The sequence below is a fragment of the Marmota marmota genome, unplaced genomic scaffold, assembly GCF_001458135.2.
Source record: "Marmota marmota marmota unplaced genomic scaffold, marMar, whole genome shotgun sequence".
NCBI lineage: Eukaryota > Metazoa > Chordata > Mammalia > Rodentia > Sciuridae > Marmota > Marmota marmota.
In genome coordinates, this window is record NW_026000327.1 from 142,707 (window position 1) to 149,307 (window position 6,601).

The window sequence follows — 6,601 nt, forward strand, 5'->3', positions numbered from 1 at the left end:
AAAACGGGTGAAAATCTACTTCAAAGCAAGCAACCACAGTAGGCACAAGAAAGCTGGGGCTAGAATCTAGTTTAAATCAAGCAACCACAACAGAAGCAGGAGGGAGAGAGAGAGAAATTGGTACTGGTAGCCTTCGTGGTGTAGATGAGCTGACCACAAATGGCACAAGTGTGCCTTTTATTGACAGGCAAAGATTATATATGTCCTTCCCTGAGTCAGTGGCAAATGCTTCCTTATGAGGAAACATCAAAGCCAGCAAGGGACTATAGAAATGACCAGGCCATCAGATAGGCCCCAAGTCCTAGTCTTCCAGAAAACCCATTCTAGGATATCAGAAATCTTTTTGAAGATCTCTGTAAGGTAAGGGATGAAAGGTGGGGTAAGGAAGTTCAAGCCTTCCCAGTCAACATATCCCCAATACCACAGTGCCCTGCCACTTGGTATCCACACACATTGGATAGCCTGAAAGAGTTGAAGAAGGCAATAAAAGAGGATAGACCCAGGGGGCCATTTGCAGAGGAAATGCTCAAATCATTCAGTCTTGAACTTAACTGCCCTCAAAACTGGAAAGACCTAGCCAGAGCAGCTTTTGAGCCTTCAACATTTTTGAAGTGGAAGGCATTTTTCAATGATGAATGTGAACAGCAGGGAGATTGCAACCACACCACAAATGTTAACCTCCCACCTGAATGATTGCAGGGAGAAGGAATCTACATTTCCCTTCAGTATAAACTACAGGGCCACTGAATTATTTCAGGTGAGGCTCTTTGCTCTAAGAGCCTGGAGGAAGTTGCCAGCTCTGGGAGGTACAGTTTTTATACAAGACTTAAGGCAGAAAACCACAAGACTTGCCACAGTTTTATTGACAGAGTAAACAAGGCGGGAAAGGTGTCTCATGAAGGCGCCTGGGTGGCCTTAGCCAAGGTATTGATCTGGGATGGACTAAATAAAGAGCATAGAGCAGCAGTTGTACCAGTAGGCAATGGCACTCTGGATGACCAGATTTTGGCCACTCAGGATATAGGAACACAGGCAGCTCAAAGCCTCTGCTGGCCTCAGCCATGGACATTGCATAAAAGCAGGACTAAGGAGAGTTGCAGACAGCTAGTCAGAGACTGCAAAGAATGTGCACCCTTTCTCCTCACTGGCCCTTTACAACGTGCTGGAGTGAATCCCCAAGAGTTAAAATCTAATGCTTTATGGCAAATGGATGTCATTCATTATGCACCTTTTGGAAATTTAAAATAAATTCATGTAATCATTGATATCTATTCAGGCTATGTTATGGCCACAGCAAAAAAGGTCCTCTCCCATCTACTTAAATGTTTTGGAATTGTGGATGTTTCCATGTCAATTAAAACTGACAATGGGCCAGCCTATCTGGCAAGACATTTCATGCAGATTTCAATGATTTGCATATACAGCACTTCACTGGGATCCCCTGCAACCCTTATACTCAGTGCTTCCTAGAAAGAACAAACAAGGAATTAAAGACAATGCTATAAACAGGGAGAAACTATACCAATCCCTTAGTGATACCTTGAACAAAAACTTATTTGCTTTAAATTTTCTTCCAATTTCAAAATTTTCTACAGACACAGCAGCCCATAAACATTGGGCCTCAGTCTACCTATGGATTCTCATGGAAGGATCCCATAACAAATGCATGGGATGGTCCAGGGCCCCTACTAACCATGGATCAAGGATTTACATACCACATCTGGGTGCCTACCAGAAAGTCATTTTTTTTCTTAGCTTTAGGAGTCCTATTGTAAACTATTGCCTATACCTACATATTAGAATTTGTCCACAGAGTGTCTTCTAGTTGCATAGTTTCTGATCTAATTCCCAGGTCTTTGATCCATTTTGAGTTAATTCTTGTGCAAGTGAGAGATAGGGTCAAGCTTCATTCTAATAAAATGTGGATAATCAGTTTTCCCACACTGTTAGTCTTTTCTCCAATGTATGTTTTTGGCACCTTTACCAAAGACTAGATGACTACAAATGTGTTTTGTGTTTTCTAGTCTGTATCATTGGTCTGTGTGTCTCTTTTTAATCTAGTAGCATGCAGGTTTTACTACTATACATCTAGTATAATATAAAGTCAGCTATTGTGATGCCTACAGTGTTGCTTTTTTCTTAAAATTGCTTTGCCTCTTCTGGGTCTGTTATTGTTCCAAATGAATGTTAAAACTATGCAGAATTAGAAAATGGTTCTGTGAAGAGTTTCATTGGTATTTTGATAAGAATTGTGTTTTACAATTCCGCTGTCATTTTTTAAAAATCAATTTTAAAAAGCTAACTGCTTCAATACCTGACACAATAAAAAAGAAGGAGGAGGAGGAGGAGGAGGAGGAGAATTGTGTTTTTATCTATATATTGCTTTCAGTAATATGGCCATCTTTTCAGTAATATGGCCATATTAATTTTGCCTCTCCAAGAACTTGGGAGGTCATTCCATCTTCTGAGATCTTTAGTTTCTTTCCTTAGTGTTCTATAGTTTCCATTGTAAAGCACTTTCACTGTCTAAGTTAGATTTATTCCTAGGTTTTTACTATCTGTTGATTTTATTATTGATACTAATGTGAATGGAATTGTTTTCTCGATTTGTTTCTCAAAATATTTATTATTGATTTATAGGAAAATTATCAATTTTTGTTTGCTGATTTGTAGCCTACTACTTTGCAGGATTTCTTTATTAGCTCAAACAGTCTTTTGGTGAACTTTTTTGATATTTCTAGGTATAGAATTTTAATCATCTGCAAACAATGATAATTTGACTTTTTAATCTTCCTATTTTGAATTCCTTTTATTTCCTTTTCTTGTCTGATTGCTCTGGCTAGAATTTATAGAACTACATCAAATAGGAATGGTGATAGTGGATATACTGTGTTGTACCAGATTTTAAAGAAATTGCTTTTTCGCCATGTACTATGAGGTTGACTGCATTTTTTATATAGAGAGTTTATGATGTTGACGTAGGTTGTTTCTGTTACTACTTGCTTCAGTGGGTAGCCATGTCATCCATAATTCCGATTAAGTAATGAATTATATTTGTTGATTTGCAAGTTAAATCATCCTTGCATATCTATGATAAAACCAGCTTGGTTGTGATGTATGATCTTAATATGCTTTTGAATATGATTTGCTAATATTTTATAAGTAATTTTACATCTAAGTTCATCAGAGGTGTCGTCTGTAGTTTTCTTGATGTGTTACCTGATTTTGGTGTGAGTGTGATACCGGCAAAATCAAATGAATTTAGAAATGTCACCAAATTTTGTTTTATGTAGTTAGTATTTATAATAGAGCTTTTAAGATCTGGTAAAATTTAATTGAGAATCCATCTGATCCTAGGCTTGTTTTTATTGAAAGAGTTTTATTACTGCTCCTTTATAACTTCTCATTATAATTTGTTGGTATGTTAAGGTTTTCTGTGTCTATATTAAGTTTTAGCAGATTATATGCATATAGAAATGTATCAATTTCTTCTGTTTTCATCAGTATTATTCATCAGTATTATTTATTATATATTTTCAAAATAGTCCCAGAATGCTCTAGATTTCTGTGATATCTATGATGATTTCTCCTTTGCATTCTAATTTTTATTAAGTTTCTTTTGGCTAAGGGCTTATCTTATTTATCTTTTCAACAAACCATATCTTTTGTTGTTGATTCTTTGTATTTTTTGCTTGTTTTTTCTCAGTTTTATTGATTTTGGTTTTAATTATTTGGTTTTAATTATTTTCTCAACTTATACTGGTTTGGGAATTAGTTTGTTCTTTTACAAGGGCCTTTAGATGCATCATTACATTGTTTATTTGATTTTCTTAGGTAAGCCCTTATAGCTATAAAATTTCTGCTTATCACTGACTTCTGAATGTCCAGAGGTTCTGATATATTGTATCACTACTCCAATTTGAGTCTGAGAATTTTTTTAACTTTTTACTTGATTCCTTTTATCAACTATTCATCAGAGTAAGTTTCAATTTTCATAAATTTGTATGTGGTCTGCTAAGATGCAAGGAAATTTTTGTGTGTTTGTGAAGAAATTCCTTGTGGCCTAGAATATGGTCTTATTTTGGAGAAGGTTTTATGAGCCATTGGGGATCCAGGGAATGTATTCAGCTGTTGTTGCATGAAATATTCTTTTGACGTGTGTTAAAAACTGATTTGTAAATTTTTCACATCCAGTTTTCACCGAGTTTATGCACTGTTGACCTCCTAATTGTGATAGAAATGTTGAAATCACTCAATTTTATCATAATGGGGTCTCAGACTAATTTGAGTAGTGTCTCTTTTATGTAATTGTGTGCACCCACATTTTGAGCATAAATATTTATTGTTGTTATATATTCTTTATAGACTGTTACCTTTGTCAGCATGAAGTGACATTCTTTGTCACTTCTGATTAATTTTGGCTTGCAGTCTGCTTTTTCAGATATAGGAGTTGCTACTCCTGCTTGATTTTGGTCTGTATTCACATCATATTCAATTTCCAGCCTTCAACTTGTAATTCATGACTTTTTGTCAGCAGGGTGGGTCTCTTGCAAACAGCATATAACATAATAGAGTCTTGGTTTTTTAATCCGTTCTGCCAGCCTGTGTCTTATAATTAGAGAGTTAGGATCATTTACATCCTGTGTTATTATAGAGGGATGTTTATTAATTGCTGACATATTTATCTATTTATAATATTTTAATTTGTCCTTTTTCATTTGCATAGCTACTCTACAAATGAGATTTGTTCATTTGTGAGGATTGAGGTGAGTTTTTTATTTCTTCAGTTCTTTAAGTTCTCGTGCCAAGTTAGTAGTCAGGAAATCTTTGTTTCTGTTTACCTTGCAAGTGTTTTTATTTCTCATTTTGAAGGAAAGCATTGCTGGATATTGCACTCTTAGTTGGCAGTTGTTGTCTTTGAGGACTTGTAACTCATCATTCTAAGCCTCCTGGCTTTTAAGAGTTTGTGCTAAATATTGGAAGTAATTCTGATTGTCTTGCCTCTAGATGTGACCTTACACTTTTATGTTGAGGCTTTAAAATTCTATCTTTGTTCTGTATGTTAAGTATTTGAATTATAATTTGTCATGGAAAGGTTAATTTTAATTTGTTTATATATATTATATTTCAGTCCCCACTATTTCCTCTCCTTTTTTCCTCCTCACTTCTCCTGTTCCCTCTCTGCTGATCTTTCTGCTGTTTATCTTTTTTTTTCTTTTTTAATTAGTGCCTTGTAGATGTTCATGATGGTGTATTCATGTACCATATTTCTATTCACTGGAGTATATTCACATACATATATAGAAAAGTTAGGTCAGACTCATTCCATCTCTATCCCTATCCCATTTCTCTGCCCTTTTCTTCATTCCTCTTTGGCTACACCATTGGTTTTTCTTTTATTATTATTTTTTAATACATGCTTTTATTTTATTTATTTTTATGTGGTGCTGAGAATGGAACCCAGGGCCTCCCACGTGCTAGGCGAGTGCTCTCCTCCTAAGCCACAACTCTAACTCTTATTATTATTTTTTATCTCTCCACCCCTGTACCTCATGGAGATAACTTCAAAATTATGTCGATAATGACACAAAGAAAAACTTCCTGTGGAATCATTTAAACCATAAGTGACCTGAGCTTTCTTAAGTCTGGTCCTTCATCCTTTTATTATATCAGCAAGCAATCCTACATTGCCAGCAAGCAGAAACTATTTTTATCAACCTAATATGTTATTATTCTGTGTATGGCAAACTTTCTCTATATAATGTTTTATCTCCCAGGGATGTTCTGTTTGTAGAACATAAATCTTTGCTCTGTGCAGTAGCTTCCTTAACTTGGGAAATAAATTTTTGCTATGTACCACATAGTTAATGTGTGTAACAAATTCCTTAACTTGGTGTGCTGCAGTCTGGCTGGGCACAATTCAGAGCCACTTGTCAAGCAGGAACGAACTTTATTTTTAGAATGCACTCCATACCACTGCAAGCTCTCCAGGAATTCCCTCAGAGCCCAACAGCCACCACGGGCTCCTCAGGCAAGCCTCTCAACCCGCAGTCTTCCAGCTCTTGAGGCCGATTGGCTGGGTCACATGGGCGGAGCCAAAAGAGTCTCCCAATGACAGCTCTGTAGTCCGAAAGGGCAGGGAAACAGCCCAATGAGCATCACCACAGAGGAGCCAATCAGCTGGAAGTTTGCTGGGGCCACTTTGGCTGTGGCTCTCAACAGTTATTATTTGGTACCAGGAATTGAACTCAGGACTGCTCACTGAGCCCCATCTCCATTCTTATTTTGTATTTTATTTAGAGATAGGATCTCACTAAGTAGCTTAGGGCCTTGCTATTGTTGAGGTTGCCTTTGAACTCTTGATCTTCCTGCCTCAGCCTCCCAAACTGCTGGGATTAAAGGCATGTGCCACTGTGCCCTGCTTGAATCATTTTTAATAGTTATTTAAAAGTGTTTTAAAAGATGGCTTATTGAATGGAGCATGGTGAAATAAAATTTCCCTTGTGTGACTCAGCAAGAGACAAGTCAATGAAACAAAATAGAATTGTATTCTTTGTAGATAAAGAAACAAAAGCTCTGAGAATCATTATAAAACTGATTA